The sequence below is a fragment of the Pleurodeles waltl genome, chromosome 2_2, assembly GCF_031143425.1.
Source record: "Pleurodeles waltl isolate 20211129_DDA chromosome 2_2, aPleWal1.hap1.20221129, whole genome shotgun sequence".
Taxonomy (NCBI): Eukaryota; Metazoa; Chordata; class Amphibia; order Caudata; family Salamandridae; genus Pleurodeles; species Pleurodeles waltl.
In genome coordinates, this window is record NC_090439.1 from 767,593,806 (window position 1) to 767,620,426 (window position 26,621).

Here is a 26,621-nt window from a genome sequence, read left to right on the forward strand (position 1 = left end):
TTTCCATTGTGCTAGTAAATTGCGTCATCCCTCACTGTTTCATAGCTGTCCACGCTTTTGAAGGTTGCTTCCACTGATAGCTCCATCCCAGGGGCGTGGCTTCTCCAGTAAGATTGGGAGGAAGAGTGCAAGGTTCATATTTCCCAATAATCACGCTGGCATGTCTTGTTTAAATGCATCAGCCGGGCAGGGCGGGGCGTAAGTGGCAATGGAAAGATAAAGAAGTGTGGATTCCTAGGGGTACTTAAAACGCAATCGTTTTCAAACAAAAACAAGTTTAAGGCAAAGACGAGAGAGAGAGATTTTTTTTCTTCTTTTTGTCCGTGTGGATATGTAAAAATCCAGAGTGAAATCCGACAGACACCTCACCTTACCCAACCAAAAGCAGCTGTACCCAACTATTTACTACAGAATATAATTTATAGAGGGTGTAACACCCCAATCACCCACATGAAGCTATGTCCCTGCCCCGTCCCTTTCTCATGACCCTTGCTATCCCTGCTAACCTACCTTCTAAGCCATCAAATATCCAAATAACATTTCCCCTATTCCTTTGCATAGTACCTGTACCTCACCTAGATATGGCCACCTGTTCTCCACGTGCCTCCCTTTTCAATATGTACAAAGCCTCTATGGCTATTTAAGGGCAGTGACCTTTGGGTAATGCATATAGCATATTTATCTATACCATCAACATGGCCTTAAATGCACATGACTTTGTTTTTAGCTCATTATGCCATACCCAAACCATGATCTATTTAGCAATTGAGCCATGCACACTCTCATCCATTGACTTGCTGCCTCGTAGATGACTTGTGGTTCTGAATTATTGGCGGTGTCCAAGCTTTACTACCACTTTGATATTGATCCTTGATCTTGTCAAAATCTCTTTCTTCCATATAATGTCTTCATTACTCTACACATGCACCAACCATTGCTATTCCCCAGTTTTTCTATTTTACTGTAGGAGGCCCACCTGCCCTATACTCTAGATTGTCTTTGGTTTGCATGTGCCACTTTCTGGATCTCAGCAAAAGGACAGAGTCTCGATGTGTTTTATCAAATATAATGCGTTTTATTGTCCTCCAGTTCCATTATCATTAATAAAACGTTCCCTTGTGTTTAATAGGGTGCACCTTCGCCAGTGAAGTCTCTCAATAAAAAAACACAATTTGGAAAAGTTTAATTAGTCCTTGGCAGCCTCCCGTTGTCAGCACAACTTTAATTAATAATCAAAACATTGATTGTCCGTTAGCAAATTGTTCCCAAAAGCACAAGGGTTTTAGTTGGGCAAGTAATGTTAAGCTCTTCAATGTTTTGGTTGCCTAAATTCTTCTACACGGAAGCAAATTACTCCCTGCTGAGGAAGGACGCGTGCTATAATTCATGTTTTGCACGTCTAATACGAAATCACATTGAGAACCAGAGCCTAACCAGATAAAACAGTCCTGCTGTTTCATTCATACTCACGTTTTGGTTCTTTCAAATGGCTAATGGAAAAGAACGTGCATTCATTAAGGGGTCAGGCAGTAGCAATGTTGATGTATGTCTGGCAATGGTTCATTCTATAACAAAAGGTGAATGGGTGCAAGGGATTGCGTGGGAACATTGCTATTAGTTAATTAAGGAGGCTGAACATTCCACGTCCTGTGAACCACTATTCTAAACATCTTTGCAGTACATAGTGCCACTGAGAGTTAAATAGTTATCTTGTTTTCATGAGGCACTAAATGTTGTCAAAGACCATCTTTTTGCTGGTTTGACTTGGGGGAGGACTAGGTTTCCTTTAGGTCAAGGATGCCTGGGGCCATTTTTAGGGTTCTTGGGGCGGTTTGCAATTAACCAAGAGAGCACATTCTGAAAAGAGGAGGCAGGGATTTATGAAAAAATGGTACTGGGTGGAAGGATTTCTCCAATCACTTGTCAATGCACAGGATCAGAATGGCACCCCATTACCACCCCCTCAGAAAGTTTGTGGACCTGAAATTAAACATCTGGTCGAAAAGGAATGCAATCTGTCTGGTTGCTGGGCATAGAAGATTTAGCAACGCCTGTCTCCTGCTCGCACCTAGACTTGATCTGCTCTTCAAGGATTGTGTTTGGCCTCTTGTTGCTGCTAAAGGGACACAAAAGGCTGAAGGTGCTCTCTGCTTTGAAGAAGGTCCTGAGGACCATTTGGGATTGAACCTTGGAAGAGGCTTGGCTAGGGATAGGCCTTCTGCCTAGATGCTGGCCTGAGAGCCTGAGTGCTGTACAAGAGACTCCAATAGTGTTTTTCTTTACATCAAGGAACTTTTGGGACTCCATGTTGTAGCAGGAAGCAAGGACACAGAAGCCTGTTTTCCCATTGGAGTTGGGACTGGGGTCTCGTAGAAGAGCACCAAGAAGATTGCAAGCTCTGGAGTGTACCATTGTGAAATATCACTGACACTGCCCTTGACCTCTCAGCTTCTATCACGAGGAATAGTTTGCTTGTAATTTCTCCTTGTGTTTGTTTCTGGTGCAAGATCAGTTGGTTTTAGGCACTGAACCGAGACTTAGTCACCTTTAGTGTTCCATTACTCTATTGATCAATTTTAAAAAAATCATTTTGACTTAAGTTTCAAAAATCCACACACCTGGTTGCCATTACCTGAATTTAAATATTTTGTGTCTTTTTTCTTATTACATTTTTCTCAGTTTTTTCAGAGTTGGTTTGGGGAGTATATTTTCTTCTTGACTTTAAAATTGTTTGTATAGCTTGAATGCATTTCTCTGGGGAACTGCTTGATGCTTGAGAATAGCTACCACAATGTGAGCAGACCTCCTCTTAGACTTGTGCTCTGATCTAATAAGGTTGTGTTTAGCAGGCTGACAAGGTCCATGTCCCTAAACTAATAACCCTTTTTCTGAAAAGGGCACTTCACAATCTCTAGTATAGGAACACAATTCTAAGCTGGTATCAGTGGCTTCAGAGGCCACCAAGACCAAATTGATCCCAATGGATAAGGGGGAAATTACCTTTATGAGTCTACTAGCCAGTATTGTTGCAAAGATTTTAACTTTCACATTGGGTAGCAAAATCAGACAGTATGTGTCACATTGTTATTTAAGTTTACCATCATTATGTAGTATCATTATGACTGCGCACCAGCGATACGGTGGGAGGACACCCTGTTGGCCTGCATCCAAGAACATTCAATAGATGAGGGCACAGTAAATTTATACATCACTTGAAAAACTCTGCAGCAAGCCCATTGGAGCCCGAAGTGTTATGAGACATCAACTTTGCTGTCCCAGCCCGTACCTCCTCTAAGGTAATCTCTGCTTCTAACTCCTCATGTGCCCCTGGTTTGAGTATGGGAGTTTTGACCGATGCCAGGTACTGCGCAATGTGGAACGTATCTCATAGAAGCCGAGCTTTGTAGAGCTGATCATAGTGATGGGCAAAGTTGTCATTTGTCTCAAAACTAACTCCCCCAGTCCCATCACCCACTGCACTCATCTGGCCTCTACTTCTTTCTTCCTGAAAAGTGAAGAGCTTCTCGGCTTTATCACCTGTATCGTATAGTCTATGGAGCGTGGCCAGCATTTGCTTCTATGCCCCTTCTTGAGCCTTTTCCTGATATTCTGCCCCCGTAATCTTTAGTTGCCTAAACTGGAGAGGATCTAGTTCCCAACCTGTCACCTTCAAGCTCTAGAAGTTTATTTTCTGATTGTTCCAGGGCACTCGCCTCCCTTCTCCACATTTGGGCAATCAGGTTCTGGGCCCTATCCCACATAAGCTTCCCAGTGTGTCACCTTGGACATAGCAGAATCTTTGTTGTCTTTAAAATAGAGCTCAGAGTCTCCCTGTAACCCAGTGGTGACTTCCTGGTCCCTCAGATCCTACACATTCAGTCTCCAGCCTGAAGCATCTCTAGAACCCCTCCTACAGAGTTTCACCAAGAGGGGGGGTGATCAGAGAGCCCCGATCTAAATATTCTGCCTGATGGATGGCTCTAACCTCCCCAGAAGGGCAAAGATGTAGTCTATGTGCGAAAACAGTTGGTGGGACCCAAAAAATTATGAGTAAGCCACACATTGGGGTGTGCTCATCTCCACAGATCTGAAAGGCCTATAGTGAGAGCAAAGTGCGCAAGTGGGGTAGTGATATTGGGTCTCCCGGTGTCCCAATCCTGTCCATTTCTATTGACATCACATCATTACAGTCCCCACCCATAATATGCATAGAGGAGTTTGCCTCCAACAAGAGTTCAGAAAGTGTTGCCATTGTGTGACCTGCAACTGGGGTGGTGTGTATACGCTAATTAGGGTAACATTTGTCCATCCCCAAAGTCACTGGACCCCCATGTCCAGCGGGATCTGTCCATCTTTCCACCATCTGGAAGGGGCAGTTTTTTCTAACAATTATGGACACCTCTAATACCCGGAGGTGTAACCAGCATGGGCCAGAACAGTATAGGCATCCCTTCCCGGGAATCTGCACTGTGTCCTCTTAACATGAGTTTCCTGTAGGAGCACCACCTCTGGCTGCACCCTCTGACTATATTGGGCCCCCAGTCTCCTCTTAGCTTTATCCTCCAGTCCATTCACATTCCCAGAAAGAACCCCAATAGCCCTGGAATCAAGTTGGGGGATACCCACTGTGGATCCATATTCAGGTCTATGCTGTGTTAATGCACAGCAGCCATGACTGTAATGATTGGGAAATGTGTTGTTTGACATGTTGAACTAAGCCACTCAATGACTACTGTGTCTGAGTCCAACCTTTATGAACATTGAAACTCCTATATCCCCTATATCCTTTACCCACCCTTTCTCCCACCCCACGCCAAAAGAAACCCTTTGAATGTGTACCCTCATACCTCTAATAGAACCAATAGACAAGGGAATAGAGAGGACTATAACCCACCTCCAGCCCTTAACTCAACCCCACTAAAACACAGAAAACCTGCTCAAACAACACCACCTGTACACTCCAGCACTGTATGGGAAAAGAAAGGTTAATTTAGCATCTACGAGCCGGCTATATGGGTGTGTGGAAATCGTAAGTCCACCACAAACCGGCCCAGCATTCTATTGCCAATCCGTCCTCTAACTGCTGGTAGTCCTGAAGACATATCATCCAAAGGGGCAAACTCTGATCCACCTTAGGTGCCGCAGTGGCTGCCCCTAGAGGGTGAAGAGACTCTGATCCAGTCTCCTAATTGTCTCCCGTATAGCCAGGGGTGACGTCCCCCTCCAGGAGTTTTATCCTATTTTTTTCAACATCCATTGTTTGGTGGTCATCAGAATCTGAGGAAGCTTCTCGGTGTTACTCAAGATGCACCCCACGCTAGAGAGTGCTGCTCCCTTTCTGTGGCTGGCCTTGGGCTCTCTTTCTGGGTCATCGTTCTTTCAGCCGGCCACCCTCTTCTATGTATCAGCAAGTGTTAGACTCACGCCCGAAAACCTGGGATGCTCCTCCAGCCAAGACCAAGCCTCATTTGGGGTCTGGAAGAATGACTTCCCATGAAACGGAATCGTCAATTTGACTGGGAACAAGAGCATGTAATGCAGCTTGAGCCCCCTCAACCTGGCTTTTACTGAGTCTAAGGTACACTGCTGATTTTTGCCCTCTAGGGAATAGTCAGAAGACATTAGGATTCTTGGAGTTCTCGTGCTGCACCTCCCCCAGTGGATGCCCTTCCGTGAAGATCTTGTCTCGGCCCTGAATGTTCAGAAAATTGTAAATCTCAGTTCTCAAAGGGGTCCCCAGTGGAGGCCTACCCCCCAGCGCCTGATGTGCTCTTTCTATGATGAAGCAAAAAGAAAACCTATCTTGGGGGAGGATGCTCCCCAACCATTTTTCAAGGAATTGTGCTATGTTGGGGCCTTCAACTCCTTAAGTTGTTCCGCCGGGTTTCATTTTCTGCAGCCTCCACACCACATCTTTAGTGGTGACCTGGACATCCGTAACTTCCTTAGGCAGTTCTTGGACTATGTCTTCCAGCTTGGAGATCTACATCTCCACCGAGATGAACCTCTCCACCACATTATGGGATCCTGGGGCAACAACGAGACCTCTGAGCGCACATCACCCACTTTCTCCTCTAGGGCCGCCTGGGAAGATTGTAGTGCCAGGAGAAGAGCAGCTTTGTCTGGCATAGTTTGGAGAGCAGCCTCCGGTGGTAGAGATATAACTTTCGTGTAGCGGTCCAGCTTTCCCTGACGAGGCAGCTTGGGTTCCTAGTCTTTAGCCATCTACTCAGCACAAGTGCTTCACACAATATGCTGCAGTATCATAAACGTCTCTACTCAATCATGCGGGGTCTGACAGTGTTGTGAGTGCCAAGCAAAATTAGTACCCACAGCCCACCTTGGCGTGGGCAAACCCGGCCCCATGGGTGAACAGGGGTGGGCCAAGAAAAAAAGAAAAAAACAGACAACCGATCTAGCCGGGCCACAGACTGGGCATTTAGTCGTCACGACTTGGCTATGAGGATCCCTGACTGCAGTCCTAACATTAATGCACCATGCACGTTCGGCAGGAGGAGGAATGGCATTTCCAGATCAACAATCACACTTCCCCACCTGGTGGCCCTGGAGGCAAAACACCAATTGCTGTCCTTCACCCTTCCCGGGAAGTGGCAAATCAGAACAAGCCATGAGTAAGCCCACTCCTTCTGCGTGACCTCACTGGGGAATACAGCCTTCCCTCCTCACAGGCCAAACAGGTCCCCCCAGCCACCAATTGTGTACCCCCTACAGATCTGGGACCAAGGGAGGAGTGAGGGGGGTCAGGATTCATTGGAGAATGCGGCCACACTCCTTCATGGGCTGCACAGGCCTGAAATTACTGCTTAGCCTTCCCCATATGCCTGCTCCAGTAGCCTCTCATCGCCACACTGCTATGTGGGTTAGGCTGCTCCACCATTACTCCTCCAGAAGCACACTGCCATGGCGGCAAAGTCTACCACTGCATTTCAGTCTCAGGGGACCACCTTCGGTCCTCAGGGGTAACAGGCAAAGCTGTTGATGCTCCAGCAACCAAGCACTTCCAACAACTCGGGCTCTGCGGGTGTCTGGAACTCTGTCTTTTCTCTTTATGGCCAAAACAGCACTCAACCTGCCTTGGGTATACATCTAGTGTCAGGAACAACATCTCTTGGGGAGATGCACCCAGGCTGCCATCTTCTGGCCATATCTGGGCCTGGGCGGGCTTTGTCATCGGTCCGAGGCCCAGAGGCCTAATCTCAGTCCCAGGCTGCTGCCACAACCACATCATCTGGAGGCCCAGCCATCCATGGCCCCACCAAGCTGCCCATGTCTTCAGGGTTCTCCGGTATGGGGTAACATGTAATTTCTGCAATGGTGATAAGGATTGTGAAGGATTTAGTAGGGGCCGGGTTGGAGTTTGCTTAGCTAGTATCCGACCCAGTCACCATCTTGGCCCGTTGCTGATGTTTTTTAAGCAACTGAAGTAGTCCATGTAATTTATTTAGCATTTTGTATGGTGTTGGGTTTTGTGTAGTTTTAGCTTTTCCATCTTTCTCTACACTTTAAGCAACTTTTACCACTTGCATTTGGCTGGGGATGTTTTTATGTGGTATTTTCCACTAGTTGTTAGTGCTATTTGTCCACAAAGTATTTACTGCTAAGCCTAGCTCATAATTATTTTTAACTTTATTGGCATTTAAGGCACAAGAACAAATAGCACAACAGCTGCAACAGGAAGGGGAGGGGAAAGAGGAGATAATGAGTGGGGCGCAGGGGAATGGAAGAGGGGAGGGATAGAGGGAGGAAAGAAGAGACTGCACGGTTTCAATCGGTACAAGGTATAATGACAATAATAGGACATATCACATCCATGCAGCGCCCAAATAAAATAGAGTCCAGCAAAATTTGCACTACCCCAATATGACAATTACACGAGGCTTGTAAGGAAATGAGCCGATAACAGCAGAGTTCTAACTGTGTATAACAGAAAATGTGAGAGCAAAGCATCTGGTAATCCATCTGTTGCCAGTTAAGGGAGTGTTGGAGATCCAGAGGATGAGGGGTTGACTCCTAGGTTGTCCCCATCTGTGAAGGATATGGAGGAGTCCTTTTGATTTGGGGTGGGAGCGTGTAACAGGGATGCCATTACACGATTGCTGCCAGCAACAACAGTTCCCGGGGCAACCACTGACAACAACACAGGAAAGTGCCCCCGGGGCACTTTCTGAGAAAAAGACCCATCATCCTCGGACCACTTATGGGGTCATTACGAAACGGAAGGCCGGGAACAGGACATAGGCGGCGTGAGAGAGGAGAAGGGGGAGAGAAAGTGAGGAGACTAGAGAGGGCGACAAGGAGAGAGCAACAATCCCCAAAAGGAAGGCGACACAGAGGAACCAGGAAAGGCACAGAGGCAGGAGGAGGAGGAGAACAGCAAAACGAGGGAAGGAAGAGTCACAGAGGAGCAGGAACAAGAGAGGAGAGGCTATGCGAGGAAGGAGGAGGATGGAGACAGCAGAGGTGAAGGAGGAGGACCGAGATTAGAGGACGGAAGAGAGGAGCATGACAACAGAAAGCACTGACATTTTCCTGGAGGGACGGCTGCACAAGGTACTGTCCTATTTTCTTACTAGATCTCCCATTGGGTAAAAGGAGGAAGGAGAGAGGGTGAGGGAACAATCAGGGGAGCTAACCCCATTGAAAAGAGGTGGGTTAGAGGGGAAAAGGAAGAACACATTGTCACAAGCACCTATGCATGCCCGATATGTGTGATACCTGTGTGATCCCTCCTCATGTACACACTCACTCCATTCCCTGGTGAACATGTCTTATAATATATTAAACCACATATCTGAATATCTGAAACCTGGTTTTTCTCCTCTCTTCCTCCCAAGGCAGGTCCAAGCAGGAAGCAACTCCAGAGGCACCTAGACATCACCTAGAGAGGAAAGAAAGAAGACAAAACAAAAGGACTTTAATATGTAGTAACCATCTTATCCCAAAACATACCCAAGAAATAAACATAATACGCAGACAACCCAATCAGAGCCTGTAGTCATCTATTACGTAAAGCAAGTTTTGCGCTTACAGTGGTGTCAGAAGTGGGATTTCTCTCTTTATAACTCTGTGCCACCCATCCCTACCCACAAGGACAATGGATACGGACACAAGCCTAATGGACATGATACACCAATTAGCTGAAGGCCAGAGACATTTACAGATAATATTTGAGGAACAAATAAAGAATGCTGAAAAAGACTGGGAACAATTGCAGGTGACTTTGAAAAGCCAAGCTACCATAACAGCAAACAATCAATTAGTGCATGAAAAAGCCATACACAAACTAACAGAGACCATAGCCAATGCAAAAGTACATCCGAATCTTCCCAGTTCGGTTCTGCGGAAATATGACCAGGAGAAGACCCTGATTCATTCTTTACTAACTTCAAATGGGTTGTCCTTTCAGCTACATGGCCCAAAGAATGGTGCGGCCAGTATGTTGCATCCCTTATTGACAGTTGAATTACAAAGTGTTTATCAGGCAGCCAACCCAGGGGGAACTAGTCCGTACGATGAGGTAAAAAAAGCTATACTAGAGAGATTAGGCTATGACAGTGAATACTACAGAGTAAAATTTAGGCGAGAGAAATGGGGTGCCCAGGACAATGCTAGCGCTTTATATTTCAGGATTCAGGATTTAGGGTTAAGATGGTTAAAACCTGAGGAGTCCACTAATGAAGAAATAATCCAAAAGATCTTACTTGAACTGTATTTAGAAGCCTTATCTAGTTCAATTAGACACTGGATAAAACAACACCCAAACATATCTAATACCAAAGCCATAGTCTTAGCTAATGCCTATCATAGAACCATGGATTGTAAAGTATATCTGTCACGAAATAGCCGGGCACTCCTCCCGATGGGGAAAACAGTAACAGTAAAACCCTCATTACGGGAAGCTGTGGAGAATCCTAGGCTCTCTAGACCCATAGGTAGAGAGATCAACAACCAACCTCAATGCTATACTTGTGCTGAGTAGGGGTATATCAGAACCTTGAACCCATGGAAATCAGCTTTTCGAAAGGAAGGGTTCTATGCACAGAGGGACTCCAGACGAAGTATCTTCTTAAGATGAAAATCAATGGACAACCCCTATGGGTCTTAATAGACTCCGGGTGTCGCCAGTCCATTATACAAGCTGAAAGAGTAGCACCAGAACAATGGATGCCCAACCAGAAAATGGCCATAACGTGTACATAGTGAGAGACGAACATATCACCTTACCCAAGTCACTCTGGAATGGAGGGGTAATGTACAGATTCTCCAGGTGGGAGGGATACCCGGCCTAATGCAGGACCTAATTATTGGCACCGATTACGCTGAATTTTCAGCCCTTTTAGAGAAAGTTATTGCAGAAGAAAAGTCCTCACAATGGTTGTTAGGGGGACCTTTCCATGGGGAGGAAATAGAGCCAGGTAAGGAGAGGGAAAAGCACCATTTGAAGTAGCTTTATTGGGTGCAGTATGGACGATGCAGAAACTTGAAATGTACTAGTAATGATCTGCACTTGAGTGCAAAGGTTTCTGTCTGGCCACAACAATAAGACCATTGGGTGTCCATGATAGGGGGATCCATATCCATTTCCCAGGCTGTGTGGGCCACTGGTGTTGCGATCGATGCTGAGGACTGCATGATAGTATACAAGTAGATGATAAGCTTACAAGGCGAGGAGTTGGTAAGTATGTGCTCTAGATCCTGAAGTGTCATGGGAGCAGGGAAGGTGTTATGCAATGTGCGGCAAGCAGCCCTGAGTTGATGATAGAGTAGTTTCTCAAGTGTGGTAGGGCATGAGGTTGCAGAATGGTCTTCTGAGTATAAGTCAGAGAAGGTCGTAACATCACTCCCACAAGCCCTTGCTCTCTTGCCTGCATCCAGCAGAGAGGACAACTGTGAGTTGTTTCCGAGCAGGATCGAGGGGTTAGAGGAAAGAGAGCCAACCCTGTCTCCTCATGCTACCCCATGCCCATTGCATGCACTCCACTGTGTCTATCTCCATCCCTTGTGTCTTCTACAACAAGTAGAGAGCTGTAGTTAAGGACTATGGTGCTGCATGGTCACCTTCCATGGCCATGTGTGGCCGAAATGGCATCAGGTATAGCCAGAATTGCAGATACAGCACATGAGCACTCATTGCATATAACAACATGTTGGAAGCCCCCAAACCTCCCTGAACAAGTGGTAAAGTAAGGAGTTACCACTTGATTCGGGGTGGGCTGTTTGCCAGCCCAGGTCAGTGCTAGGAGGTTAGATCGTAAACAACATAAACATTTGGCTGTGAGGGGAGGAGCAAGTTGAGAAAGAGATATAAGAATTTCAATACAATAACCAATTTTGCTATTGCTTTCCGTCTGTAGACAGACAGTGATAGCCAGGACCAGATTGGTATTCTGTCTTGCAGCCACAGTATGGTGTGGCTGTAATTGGCCATCCAGAGCACTTCTGAATTCTGACTGAGCCAAATAACCAAGTATCGGACCGGTTCGGAGACCAGCTTGAACAGGTAGTCCGCCCCAAAGGGCTGTGTGACATCTGTGAGAGGAAATAAAACGGATGTGGATCAGTTGACCTGTATGCCTGAAAAAACACCAAATCTGATGACCTCTTGGGTTAATGGGGCAAGGTTTTCTTGCGGCTTGTGGACATAAGAGGGTGACATCGTCCACATACAGTGAGATGACCAGCCCCGGGTTGTGAAGCCAAGACCTCGATGCGTGTGATGTTGCAGGAGGTGAGCGGCCAGAGACTCCATTGCTATATCAAAAAGAATGGGTGATAATGGACACCCCTGGCTGTCCCACGAGTGACTGAGAACAGGTCAGATATAATGCCATTGAGTCTAACATGGGCTATGGGTGGGATATAAAGGGGTGTATCTGGTGAAGGAAACAGGAGCTTAGATGTAGGCGCACAAAGAGTGTGAAGAGATATGACCACTCAAGAGATTCAAATGCTTTGGTGGTGTCTAGTAAGGTGGCCACCACTGGAGCTAGTGGTTCAAATGGTGCATAACAGCAAAGATGCTACGGAAGTTGAGATGTAAAGTGACCAGGAATAAATCCAGATTGGTCAGGCCTCACAATCATTGATAGTAGGGATAGAAGATGGTTTGACAGGATTTCAGTGAAGATCTTATTGACGGCGATCATTGAAAGCGGTCAGTAGGAACCGCAGTGAGATGCAGGTTTGTCAGGCTTAAGGAGGTGTCACTATCACAACCTCTCTAGGGGATGGGGGTAGGGAACCTTTGTCAAGAGATTCATCAAATATTGCCAGCATATGAGGAGCGAGAGTGGGTGCAAATTATTTGTGAAAGGCAGTGGTTAGGCTGTTAAAGGTGGGTGCTTTATCACTGGGAAGACTACAAATAACTTGTATGGGCTTTTCTGATATAATGGGTGATTCAAGGTAGGCCTGATGGGCCTGGTCGAGCCATATGAGTTGGATATCGTCCAGATATGCTCGGAGCATGTCAGGGGAGTGAACCTGAGTGTCAGTATATAATTTGGCATAAAAGGAGGTCATTGCTTTCAAGCGGTCCTTAGGGGCAGATTGTAGCACCTGGTTATCGTCAAGCAGATCCACTACGTGGGTGAAAGCCTGTGGCTTGTGAAGAAATCCTGCAAGAGTTCTGCTCGGATGGTCACCCTCCCTGTATTAATGGGCCTGAGCGTCACGGTCCAAGTAATTAACTTCCTGAGTAGCTTCTTTAGTAAACTAGAGTGAAAATATTCCAATTTGAGGGCTTGAATATCCCATTCTTCCTGGGAAAGCCTCCCTGTATAGTTTTCAGGACCCCCAATTTATTTTGCAAAACACACACTGCAGATAACTGCAGATAACTACTTTGAAGGCTTCCCAAAGCGTGGACGGAGAGCTTACGGAGCCCTTGTTATGTGCAAAGTACTCTGAAATCTGTTTACGGACCTCTTTGTACCATGCTGCATCCTTCAATGCCTGGGGGGGAAGTCACCTGGTGAAGACGCGAGGGGAGTGTTCAGTAGCTCCAGCAAGACAGGGTTATGATCAGAGAAGATGGGGGATGGTATGGTACTTTTGTGACCCAAGTCTGGACATCTCGGGAGATCAGCCAGTAGGCTATCCTGAACCATGTGTTGTGGAAAGCTGTGACGTGTGTGTCTTGGATGGTTTTGTTGAGTGCCAGTGCTGCATTCAGATATGGACACCTTGACAACCCTGATCGGTCCAACTGATCATCTAATATCACATTAAAGTCACCTCCACCACAGCATTAAGCCTGGCTCATAATTGAGGCATATATTTTTACTGAAGTATTTCAGATAACAGATTTAGAAAGGGATTACATTCTGGAATGAGAGTTCCATTAGACTGAGATGCTACCCCACAACAATTATGTTTTGGGAAAAATTATCTTCAAGCAATAAAATGATACCTTGCTGGCTCACATGTCCACCATAACTTGTTGTTCATTAGGTCAAAGAAATTGATCCATAGACTTAGGCCCTCATTACAACCCTGGCGGACGGTGGAAAAAGGGCGGTAAGACCGCAAACAGACCGGTGGTCATTACCGCCCCATTATGACATTGCCGGTTTGGCATATGCCAAACCGCCAATGTCCCACACCATCCGCCACGGCGGTAACGATCTCCACGCTGGAGACAACGATCTCCAGTCCGGCGGCCGTCACTAGACCGCCGGTGGTATAAGGACCCCGCATACCGCCATGGATTTCGTGGGGTTTTCTACCGCCACTAAATCCATGGCGGTATGTACCATCAGTGCCAGGGAATTTGTTCCCTGGCATTGATTGTGGTCTCCCCCCCCTCCTTCCCCTCCCCGAGTCCTCCCCCAACACCCATGACCCCCCTACCACCCCCCAAAGGTAGTAGGACCCCCTCCCCACCCCCATTGAAACCCCCACACATACCCCACATCCCCCCTACACGCACGCTCACACCACTCACACGCATACACGTGCACATACATGCACACATACATACACGTTACATTTCCCTTACACACATTACACCCCCTGCATGCATACACCCACTCACACAACCCCTCTACACATGCACATGCACACCCCCATGCACACACACACCACACAACACCCCCCACCCCCTCCCCTAATGGACGATCACCTTACCTGTTCCGGTGATCCTCCGGGAGAGAACGGGATCCATGGAGGCTGCTCCACCACCAGCAACCCGTCCCCAGAACACCGCCACGCCGAATACTGGGTAGTATTACAGTGGGCAGTGTTCTGATGACGTGGCGGTGACGGTGGAGCAGCCTCCCTTTGACCGCCAGTATGGCTGCTGGCGGCTCTCCATCAAAAAAGGCCGGAGCGTTGCCAGCAGTCATAATATGGTTGGCAGAAGACCGCCAACACTGGCCGTCTTCGTCCCGGTGGAACCTTGGCGGTCTTGAGAAAAGACCGCTGAGGTTGAAATGAGGGCCTTAATCTCTTCTGTGTGCTTGACGAACCATTCACATCATGTACTATCCTTGTAGTGTGCTTGACATAAGCAGAATGCCAAGCTCACTAAAAAAAGAAAATCCTTCTGCTGTACCACTAGAAGGATTTTCACTTAAGAAAAGAATGTTTGGATATGTGAGAAGAACAGCGATATGCAGTCATAGTGACAGAGGCAGAAAGAATGCTAGGCCCTTTCTAGAGTGGCCCTTTGTATCCTGTCTAGGCCACCCTTACCAATTCTTTTATACATTTTATCTTCACTGGTGACTTGTTGGTTTTCTGCCATCAGGTATGCAGGCTTGGAGTAAACTACCCCCTCAAGTGACAGAAATACTGCTGGACCTGTTATGGGGTGAGGCCACAGCCTGATGGCTATATGTTCTGCCCCAACCCCTTCTTCATTTTTAATTTTATTTTCCTTGGTGTCTTGTGGGCTTTTTGTCACTGGTGGGGTATATTTGGGGTAAACCCAACCCCCAAATAACAAGCTCACTCGTGTTTAGTGGGTTGATCCCTGCTGGGGGATGGGGTCCTGAGGGATCGCCATCTAGAATCCTTTATGGAGAGGTACAGCAAGATCTCCTCTTAAACCAGGGCTCCTAATGACATCAGAAGTGGGTTAGCATTTTTATTGTGAGAAGTGTGGGAACATTAGGCAATAGAGCTTTCATGGATTCCCACATATTACAAAACTTTACTTTGGGCGATGTTTGAGATCTGTGGGGCATTCTGGGTAAGAAAATGTAGTGGAATCAATGCTAGTAATACTACTATGGACTCCCTTGTGCATCTAGTTTTCAGAAACGAAAAAAATACTGGGTGGAAGGTTCTAGAATGTAGCCTCACAGAAAAGTGAGGAAAATGCTTGGTGTTAGCCAAAGATTGAGCTTTGCAAGGTATTCTGTTTATGAAAACTATTCAAGTCAAAAACCTGCCTAGTTTTCAGGCATTTCTAGGTTTACTAGGTTTTCCTGGTGATTGCCACGCCCAGGCTCAAACACTGCAGCCAACCACATCACCAAACTTGATCATTTTTATGGCAAAAAAGGGATGTCAACACCTTGCGTTTTGGGGCCTTACCTGTCGGGGTCCATTGGCCCAGTCACACAAATGAAGCACTGTTTTTATTGTGAGACATGTGGGAATACAGAATCTTAGAACCAATATTATTATCATCTGAGTTTTTCTCAATTTTTAGCTTTCAAATGCAAACCAGTGTGCAAGTAAGAACACATTTTGCAAAATGCCTTCTGAATCACATGATAGTATAGGTAACCTCAAGTTGAGTAGTTCAAATAACCACTAGTCTTTAACCCAATATGTGGGTATATTTAAAAAAAGGCTATGTTTCTTTCATATACATGTTTCATTCATTAGATTTTACTATATAAATTGAAACATAGTTAGTACACAATGACCGATTAGTATTAGCCCCAGCTGAGTTCTGGCTCTGGGTATGGGATATTCTTGTACATCCAACAAACACAATATATCTCTGCTTCCAGAAGGGTCTGATAACTATAACCATATATTTATTTCTTTTGTAAATCAGCCGCAGGGCATAAAGTTAGAGATGAAAATATTGTCAGATATTTCTATTTTTCGTACTTTTTTATATTGTTTTATTTCAAATATTGGTTTCTTTGGGAAAACTATGAATGATCTACACAAATGACTGCTTGCTGAGTTTGAAATTTGGGGCCTCATTACGAAGCTGGCGGTCTTAAGGCTGCCAGCCTCGTGGTGGCAGTCAGGACTGCTGCTGTGGTGGTCCAACCGCCACATTAAGACCTTGTTGGTTAGACAACCAGGGTTCTGTCATCTCTGCCGGGATCCCAACGGGTTGACGGCAGGTGGAGGTCGCAATCATCCACAGCAGCACTGCATGCAGCACTGATGATTACGAGCTCGTTCTCTGCAAGAACTGCTCAGCACCCTCGTAATGTTCACTGTCTTCTGTCCAGACAGTGAACACTGGGAGGTTACTGCTGCACCCTGCAGGTGACAGCATTGCCGTTGACTCAATTTTTAGCCAGAGACAATGCTGCTGCCTGTTTCCCGCAAGGCTGATGGGCGGAAACCTTGTTTTACTCCCATCAGCCTAGCGGGAAACTCCTTATAGGTCCAGCGGGGTTGTCGGCACTACGGCGGCAGCCATCCTGTCGGGAGTTTGGCCGACAGGTTATCCAGTCCATCAAACTCATAATTAGGCCCTTTGTTTCCGTCACAAGCAGCAAATAACTGCAACATAGAAAAATCTAAAGACTTTGGTAAAATGCTTTTATTTCTCTGATGTTCCTTACAGCTGGAAAGATGGTGATCTTAGCAGAGCAAACCTTTTGCTGTTGCCATGTTTGGACAAAAATACCTGTTCTTGGGAAGCATTTTATTCACATAAAAAATGCTACAAATTTGCTACTTTCTCAGTTCCCTCCAGTGGAGTCCACAAGCCCTGGGTATCTTCAGAATTTGGCCTCAGTACATTTTGTGAGAAAAAAAATATGAAGTCTTACAAGTGAAAAAAGGATTCGGTATGGTCGCAGATGACTTAAGTATGCATGCTTGTTGAGGATTTAGAAGCCAGTACTTCTACAGCTCATACTGGCAGCAACTTGTCAGCACCACTAACAGTCCTGCGAATAGGCTTGTTTAACACAAACAATGCGCTTAGAAGCATACCATGACTTGGTCTTGTATTCCGAGTTCGTAAATCACCAATCTTTCTCCATTACTTATGTTTCAAACTGCCAAGATTAATCAGCATATTTTGTGCATGTAAGTGCACAGGCTTTGAGATAAACTGCTCGCAGTCTCGCCCACCTTTAGTTTAAGCAGGAATGGATAACTGTACTTTAAAGAATGTTTGTCGTTTTTTACAGTCCTGTTGACGATCAATCCACAGTTGCCATAGTTTGAGAATGTAAAAATATCATTTATTTGAATCTCTTTTTCTGTGTTTATCCACTCCTTTAAATGCCGGTGTCCCAGGCAGAACCCATGGGACTGTGTTCACGAATAAGAATTCTCTGTCTGGCTCTTGGGTCCTGTACACAAGATTCTTTTTGACACAAGAGTGCGGCTCGTAGAACTGGAATAACAGGAAATTATTATTTTCTGACTTCACCCACCTGGTTCATCGAGCTTTCGATCTGTAGAAATATAAACCTTTGCCCCGGAAATTCTGTGGTTGCACCGAACTTATTGTATTTTTTTAAAACTTTTTTGTTATTTTAGCATAAACACTGTACCAAAGTAAACTTCTTCTTAAATGGTTTTTTTTTAACTTTTCAAATTATTTAATTATTACATATTTTTTACAAACATCACTTTGTTTGCTTGCAAATAAATTCATACAGTTATGGCATGCAGGAAACGCTATTGTCACTTTATATAGTGGCACAAATTGAATTATATCCTCGCAATTATAATACAAATAACAAGCTCTACTGGTGATTGCCTGTGTGCTTCACACTTCTTTCAACACAAGGGTTCCCTTTTCCTCTCGACTAGTTTGAAATTATTAAGAAAAACGCGCACTATGATACAGTGTTAGTATTTAATTTGATTTTTTTTGTCTGATGTAGGTTGCTTTTCAACAGACTGACCCTGAAGTAGCGTCCACAGCGACTAACATGGAACGAAAGCAAGAACTTTTTTTAGCAGCCCCAACCCTACAATTGAACTGTAGATAAAAGTGGAACACTCTAGCTATTTCGGCAGTTTAAAAAAAAAATGCAGAGAAATTTGTCAGAAATTGGATCTGATCCAGAGCAAGATGAAGTAATTTCCCCAAGATAATGAAATATGGCTAGGTCTAGATAAAGGTTTCTGCTGTGTAATTCCAGTCTGTAACTAAACATCAGATTACAGGCTTTTCCTTTCTCTGACTCTTCTCCCTGAGTGAAGACTTTACACTCTGTGCCAGATATTCCTACTTTATGTTTTTTTTTTGTAAAAGGCTACTATTTACCTTACTATGGCTTTGGAGTCCTTTCTGGTAAGGGTACATTTAGGAGTACTAAGTTGGAATATGCTTCAGAGGCAGATACTTGATGAATAGAAAACAGATGATGAACCACCAGTTGGCCATCAGAACATGCCAGTTATCAAACATGTCCCCAGCAAATGAGAAATCCTTAAAGAGAGCATGTCCTGATAGTTTGGATAAAAGAGAAGAAACCAATCTTAGGTGACTGATTGAAAGGGACTAGGAATCAAACTGGAGAGCAAGGTCATAAAAATGAGTATTCTAATGTCAGAGTGAAAGGGTGGATCTTGAAGGATTTTCTGAATTTGAAATAGTCTTTTTCTGCTATGAGTTTGATTGGTAGGGAACCCAATCGGTATGATATTCGGAAAGATCGACCACTGTATCTTTTGTATCTAAATGAGAAATTAGAGCATCTATACAATTGCCTCTGTAAAATTGATTTATGGGTCTGCAGGAACTTCCTGAAGATGAGCACCTTAAAATATAGCCCTCATTGGCAATCCATGCCACCAAAGATCTTACTTAACTTGACCAATAATATAGGCTAGCCAATTTCCATTCAACATCATAGCTGAAGCCATAACAATCATCCTTGACTGAAAAGGAAGTCTGATGACAGTGATGAATAAATGGTCACCACAACCAATAATATTTTCACTGTGGGCCAACCTTTTCATGTACACATTTTACCAACATTATGTCATACCATCTTAGACAACAACTATTGACCTGACTTTTGAAGCTCACTCTAACCTCTGCTGCCAATATACCAAAGAACACAACTTCCCATAGTCCAGATCACCCTAGCAATTGATGCAAACACAAAGATAGCTAGACAGATCCATCTTATTGATCACTAAAGTTGTGTCCCTTTGGAGATTCTGCCTTATCCACAAAAGCACCCATGGCTCTATAGAACTGGAAAAAAGGGAAATTGTTTTCTGACTTAACCCTCCTGGTAGCCATTGTAAAGTTTCAGCACCAAAACAGAGCACTAAGTTCTACCTGTCATCATTCTTCAATGGATCATTCTTAGTGATTCTTATAATATTACTAATTGATTTACTAGCATAATAATGATCTAATCATCTAATGAACACTTCAAAATGCCTATCCTATGATGTATAGGATATTCATATACAATTACTGTAAGAGTTCCTACTTGAGAAAAGTATGATCTATCAGTAGTGTAAGGAGACAGAAAGAGGAGACAACAATTTCTAGAAAATACAAGTAGTGTCCTGTAGGAAATTATTTTCTACAGATAATGAGCAGGACATGAAACATAATTAGTTATGAGTGAAAACTGTGTTTCTTAATGGATGTCCCAGCTTGCTGGTACCAAATTCGTTCCAGCAAGTGTCACTGAACTAAACACTAATTTAGGACAGTATGTTCAAGCTGTAATTTGTATCCACTCACTATATCCTAGTGGGTGACAGTGGTTAACCACTAATAAAAAGGGGGGAGGAGAGGAGATAAGTAGGATTTGTTCTCCATTCTTCATATCCTGAAAGTTTGGCCATTTAGTGGCAATACAATTTGTAGGGATACTTGTTGGTGAGTGTGTAATGTGTAGCCATTCTATGTGACAGTTCTCAAAACCTATCGTCTTAGATGAAAAATGAAATGATGTGTCTACTCAAGTGAACCAATTGGAAAAAAAAGAACCGACGAACAGGACAATTCTGGAGGTAGACTACCTTTCTTCACACCCATACAGATGCCAGGTTTTGGAATGTGACTTTAGCACATGGAGTGTGTTTGATAGATCTCCATAGCCTTCTATCATGTCTGTTCTGGATGGGAAGATCCTAATCATTGCAATATTGTATTGAAGGAAAAGATGTACAGAACATATGCCTTGGCATTCTATTGTCATATACAATGAAGGACATTCCACTAGGGACATTGTTCTTAGTACTTAGAAATGGTGCTCTAATCATTATTAGGTGTTACCCACCTGACAGCGCAGCGCAAGCTGGTTGCAAAATGCCCTGGTGAAATCTGAGAGCCAATCATTCCTTACAATTGGTTAGCTTTATTATCATTATTCTGTTTGCTTTTTGTTAGCTTGTGTGGCCTTTCCTTCCTCATCTTGTGATTGTCCCTTCCCTTGAGCTTAGCCTTTTAATTTATATCAGTTCACTGCTTACTTTTCCAGCACTATATTTTTTCCTTATGGCTAAGCACTCCATAGGAGTGCATTTTTTTTTTTTTAACTGTTTCCGTTGTGTGCTTCTGTTCCCCCGCCTCACTGCATGTTGCTTTCTCTTTCCCGAGTGCTGCCATCTCTACAACTCCATGTTGCACACATCCACATGTTATCTGCTTTGCTTTCTTACTTGTGCCCTTCTTGCTTGTACACTGCTTCCCCAAACTCTCACTCCACATTCCTACCCGCTCCCTGTTGATGCCCCCTCTCGCCTTCCCACTCCCTGTTGCTCTCCGCTCCCTGTTGATGCCCCTCCCGCCCACCCGCCCGCTCCCTGTTGATGCCCCTCCCGCCCACCCGCCCGCTCCCTGTTGATGCTCCTCCCGCCCACCCGCCCGCTCCCTGTGGATCCCCCACCCGCTCCCTGTAGATCCCCCACCCACCCACCCACCCGCCCCCTGTAGATCCCCCACCCACCCACCCACCCGCCCCCTGTAGATCCCCCACCCACCCACCCGCCCCCTGTTGATCCCCCACCCACCCACCCACCCGCCCCCTGTTGATCCCCCACCCACCCGCCCCCTGTTGAACCCCCACCCACCCGCCCCCTGTTGCCCCACCCACCCACCCGCCCCCTGTTGAACCACCCACCCACCCGCCCCCTGTTGAACCCCCACCCACCCGCCCCCTGTTGAACCCCCACCCACCCACCCGCCCCCTGTTGAACCCCCACCCACCCACCCGCCCCCTGTTGAACCCCCACCCACCCACCCGCCCCCTGTTGAACCCCCACCCCCCCACCCGCCCCCTGTTGAACCCCCACCCCCTGTTGAACCCCCACCCACCCACCCGCCCCCTGTTGAACCCCCACCCACCCACCCGCCCCCTGTTGAACCCCCACCCACCCACCCGCCCCCTGTTGAACCCCCCACCCACCCACCCGCCCCCTGTTGAACCCCCCACCCACCCACCCGCCCCCTGTTGAACCCCCACCCACCCACCCACCCGCCCCCTGTTGAACCCCCACCCACCCACCCACCCGCCCCCTGTTGAACCCCCACCCACCCACCCACCCGCCCCCTGTTGAACCCCCACCCACCCACCCACCCGCCCCCTGTTGAACCCCCACCCACCCGCCCCCTGTTGAACCCCCACCCACCCGCCCCCTGTTGAACCCCCACCCACCCACCCACCCGCCCCCTGTTGAACCCCCACCCACCCACCCACCCGCCCCCTGTTGAACCCCCACCCACTCACCCACCCGCCCCCTGTTGAACCCCCACCCACCCACCCACCCGCCCCCTGTTGAACCCCCACCCACCCACCCCCTGTTGAACCCCCACCCACCCCCTGTTGAACCCCCACCCCCTGTTGAACCTCCACCCACCCACCCACCCCCTGTTGAACCCCCACCCACCCACCCCCTGTTGAACCCCCACCCACCCACCCGCCCCCTGTTGATCCCCCACCCACCCACCCACCCGCCCCCTGTTGATCCCCCATCCCCCACCCACCCACCCCCTGTTGAACCCCCACCCACCCACCCCCTGTTGAACCCCCCACCCACCCACCCACCCCCTGTTGAACCCCCCACCCACCCGCCCCCTGTTGAACCCCCAACCTGTTGATCCCCCCCCCACCCACCCACCCGCCCCCTGTTGCCGCGCCCTGTTGATCCCCCCCCACCCACCCACCCGCCCCCTGTTGATCCCCCCCCACCCACCCACCCGCCCCCTGTTGATCCCCCCCCACCCACCCACCCGCCCCCTGTTGATCCCCCCCCCCACCCGCCCCCTGTTGATCCCCCACCCACCCGCCCCCTGTTGATCCCCCACCCACCCACCCGGTTGATCCCCCAACCACCCACCCACCCGGTTGATCCCCCAACCTGTTGATCCCCCACCCACCCGCCCCCTGTTGATCCCCCACCCACCCACCCACCCGCCCCCTGTTGATCCCCCACCCACCCACCCGCCCCCTGTTGATCCCCCACCCACCCACCCACCCGCCCCCTCACCCACCCACCCGCCCCCTGTTGATCCCCCCCCACCAACCCACCCGCCCCCTGTTGTTCCCCTACCCACCCGCTGTTGATCCCCCACCCACCCACCCACCCGCCCCCTGTTGATCCCCCATCCCCCACCCACCCACCCGCCCCCTGTTGATCCCCCACCCACCCACCCGCCCCCTGTTGATCCCCCACCCACCCACCCCGCCCCCTGTTGATCCCCCACCCACCCACCCCGCCCCCTGTTGATCCCCCATCCACCCGCCCCCTGTTGATCCCCCCCCCACCCACCCGCCCCTTGTTGATCCCCCACCCACCCACACACCCGCCCCTTGTTTATCACCCACCCACCCACCCGCCCCTTGTTTATCCCCCACCCACCCACCCGCCCCTTGTTGATCCCCCATCCACCCATCCGCCACTTGTTGATCCCCCACCCACCCACCCGCCCCTTGTTGATCCCCCACCCACCCACCCGCCCCTTGTTGATCCCCCACCCACCCACCCGCCCCTTGTTGATCCCCCACCCACCCGCCCCTTGTTGATCCCCCACCCAAACCAACCACCCACCCACCCCTTGTTGATCGCCCACCCACCCACCCGCCCCTTGTTGATCGCACACCCACCCACCCGCCCCATGTTGATCCCCCACCCACCCACCCGCCCCTTGTTGATCCCCCACCCACCCACCCGCCCCTTGTTGATCCCCCACCCACCCGCCCCTTGTTGATCCCCCACCCATCCACCCGCCCCTTGTTGATCTCCCACCCATCCACCCGCCCCTTGTTGATCCCCCACCCATCCACCCGCCCCCTGTTGATCCCCCACCCACCCACCCGCCCCCTGTTGATCCCCCAACCTGTTGATCCCCCACCCACCCGCCCCTTGTTGATCCCCCACCCACCCACCCGCCCCTTGTTGATCCCCCACCCACCCACCCGCCCCTTGTTGATCCCCCACCCACCCACCCGCCCCTTGTTGATCCCCCACCCACCCCTTGTTGATCCCCCACCCATCCACCCGCCCCTTGTTGATCCCCCACCCACCCACCCGCCCCCTGTTGATCCCCCACCCACCCGCCCCCTGTTGATCCCCCACCCACCCACCCGCCCCCTGTTGATCCCCCGCCCACCCACCCGCCCCCTGTAGATCCCCCACCCACCCACCCGCCCCCTGTTGATCCCCCACCCACCCACCCGCCCCCTGTTGATCCCCCACCCACCCACCCGCCCCCTGTTGATCCCCCACCCACCCACCAGCCCCCTGTAGATCCCCCACCCACCCACCCGCCCCCTGTTGATCCCCCACCCACCCACCCGCCCCCTGTTGATCCCCCACCCACCCACCCGCCCCCTGTTGATCCCCCACCCACCCACCCGCCCCCTGTTGATCCCCCACCCACCCGCCCCCTGTTTGATCCCCCACCCACCCACCCGCTCCCTGTTTGATCCCCCACCCACCCACCCGCTCCCTGTTTGATCCCCCACCCACCCACCCGCTCCCTGTTTGATCCCCCACCCACCCACCCGCTCCCTGTTGATCCCCCACCCACCCCCCCGCTCCCTGTTGATCCCCCACCCACCCACCCCCCCGCTCCCTGTTGATCCCCCACCCACCCACCCCCCGCTCCCTGTTGATCCCCCACCCACCCACCCCCCGCTCCCTGTTGATCCCCCACCCACCCACCCCCCCCGCTCCCTGTTGATCCCCCACCCACCCACCCCCCCCGCTCCCTGTTGATCCCCCACCCACCCACCCCCCCGCTCCCTGTTGATCCCCCACCCACCCACCCCCCCGCTCCCTGTTGATCCCCCACCCACCCACCCCCCGCTCCCTGTTGATCCCCCACCCACCCACCCCCCCCGCTCCCTGTTGATCCCCCACCCACCCACCCCCCCCGCTCCCTGTTGATCCCCCACCCACCCACCCCCCCCGCTCCCTGTTGATCCCCCACCCACCCCCCCGCTCCCTGTTGATCCCCCACCCACCCCCCCGCTCCCTGTTGATCCCCCACCCACCCCCCCGCTCCCTGTTGATCCCCCACCCACCCGCTCCCTGTTGATCCCCCACCCGCACCCTGTTGATCCCCCACCCGCCCACCCCGCCCATTGTTGATCCCCCACCCACCCACCCGCCCCTTGTTGATCCCCCACCCACCCACCCGCCCCTTGTTGATCCCCCACCCACCCACCCGCCCCTTGTTGATCCCCCCACCCACCCGCCCCTTGTTGATCCCCCACCCACCCGCCCCTTGTTGATCCCCCACCCATCCACCCGCCCCTTGTTGATCCCCCACCCACCCACCCGCCCCCTGTTGATCCCCCACCCACCCGCCCCCTGTTGATCCCCCACCCACCCACCCGCCCCCTGTTGATCCCCCACCCACCCACCCGCCCCCTGTAGATCCCCCACCCACCCACCCGCCCCCTGTAGATCCCCCACCCACCCACCCGCCCCCTGTAGATCCCCCACCCACCCACCCGCCCCCTGTTGATCCCCCACCCACCCACCCGCCCCCTGTTGATCCCCCACCCACCCGCCCCCTGTTGATCCCCCACCCACCCACCCGCCCCCTGTTGATCCCCCACCCACCCGCCCCCTGTTGATCCCCCACCCACCCACCAGCCCCCTGTAGATCCCCCACCCACCCACCCGCCCCCTGTTGATCCCCCACCCACCCACCCGCCCCCTGTTGATCCCCCACCCACCCACCCGCCCCCTGTTGATCCCCCACCCACCCACCCGCCCCCTGTTGATCCCCCACCCACCCACCCGCCCCCTGTTGATCCCCCACCCACCCGCCCCCTGTTTGATCCCCCACCCACCCACCCGCTCCCTGTTTGATCCCCCACCCACCCACCCGCTCCCTGTTGATCCCCCACCCACCCACCCCCCGCTCCCTGTTGATCCCCCACCCACCCACCCCCCCGCTCCCTGTTGATCCCCCACCCACCCACCCCCCCGCTCCCTGTTGATCCCCCACCCACCCACCCCCCGCTCCCTGTTGATCCCCCACCCACCCACCCCCCGCTCCCTGTTGATCCCCCACCCACCCACCCCCCGCTCCCTGTTGATCCCCCACCCACCCACCCCACGCTCCCTGTTGATCCCCCACCCACCCACCCCCCCGCTCCCTGTTGATCCCCCACCCACCCACCCCCCCGCTCCCTGTTGATCCCCCACCCACCCACCCCCCCGCTCCCTGTTGATCCCCCACCCACCCACCCGCTCCCTGTTGATCCCTCCCCCACCCACCCACCCGCTCCCTGTTGATCCCCCCCCCACCCACCCACCCGCTCCCTGTTGATCCCCCACCCACCCACCCGCTCCCTGTTGATCCCCCACCCACCCACCCGCTCCCTGTTGATCCCCCACCCGCACCCTGTTGATCCCCCACCCGCCCACCCGCCCATTGTTGATCCCCCACCCACCCACCCGCCCCTTGTTGATCCCCCACCCACCCACCCACCCGCCCCTTGTTGATCCCCCACCCACCCACCCACCCGCCCCTTGTTGATCCCCCACCCACCCACCCACCCGCCCCTTGTTGATCCCCCACCCACCCACCCCTTGTTGATCCCCCACCCACCCACCCACCCGCCCCTTGTTGATCCCCCACCCACCCACCCGCCCCTTGTTGATCCCCCACCCACCCACCCGCCCCTTGTTGATCCCCCACCCACCCACCCGCCCCTTGTTGATCCCCCACCCACCCACCCACCCGCCCCTTGTTGATCCCCCACCCACCCACCCACCCGCCCCTTGTTGATCCCCCACCCACCCACCCACCCGCCCCTTGTTGATCCCCCACCCACCCACCCACCCGCCCCTTGTTGATCCCCCACCCACCCACCCACCCACCCCTTGTTGATCCCCCACCCACCCACCCACCCACCCCTTGTTGATCCCCCAACCACCCACCCGCCCCTTGTTGATCCCCCACCCACCCACCCGCCCCTTGTTGATCCCCCACCCACCCACCCGCC

The 26,621-nt window shown here is 50.5% G+C and overlaps 1 protein-coding gene across 2 annotated transcripts in view; it reads left to right on the plus strand.

Annotated features, from left to right (window-relative positions):
• The window catches only part of LOC138282607 (polyamine-modulated factor 1-binding protein 1-like), a 1,030,040-nt gene that overhangs the window by 538,543 nt on the left and 464,876 nt on the right, over nt 1-26,621 (plus strand). The window lies entirely within an intron of this gene.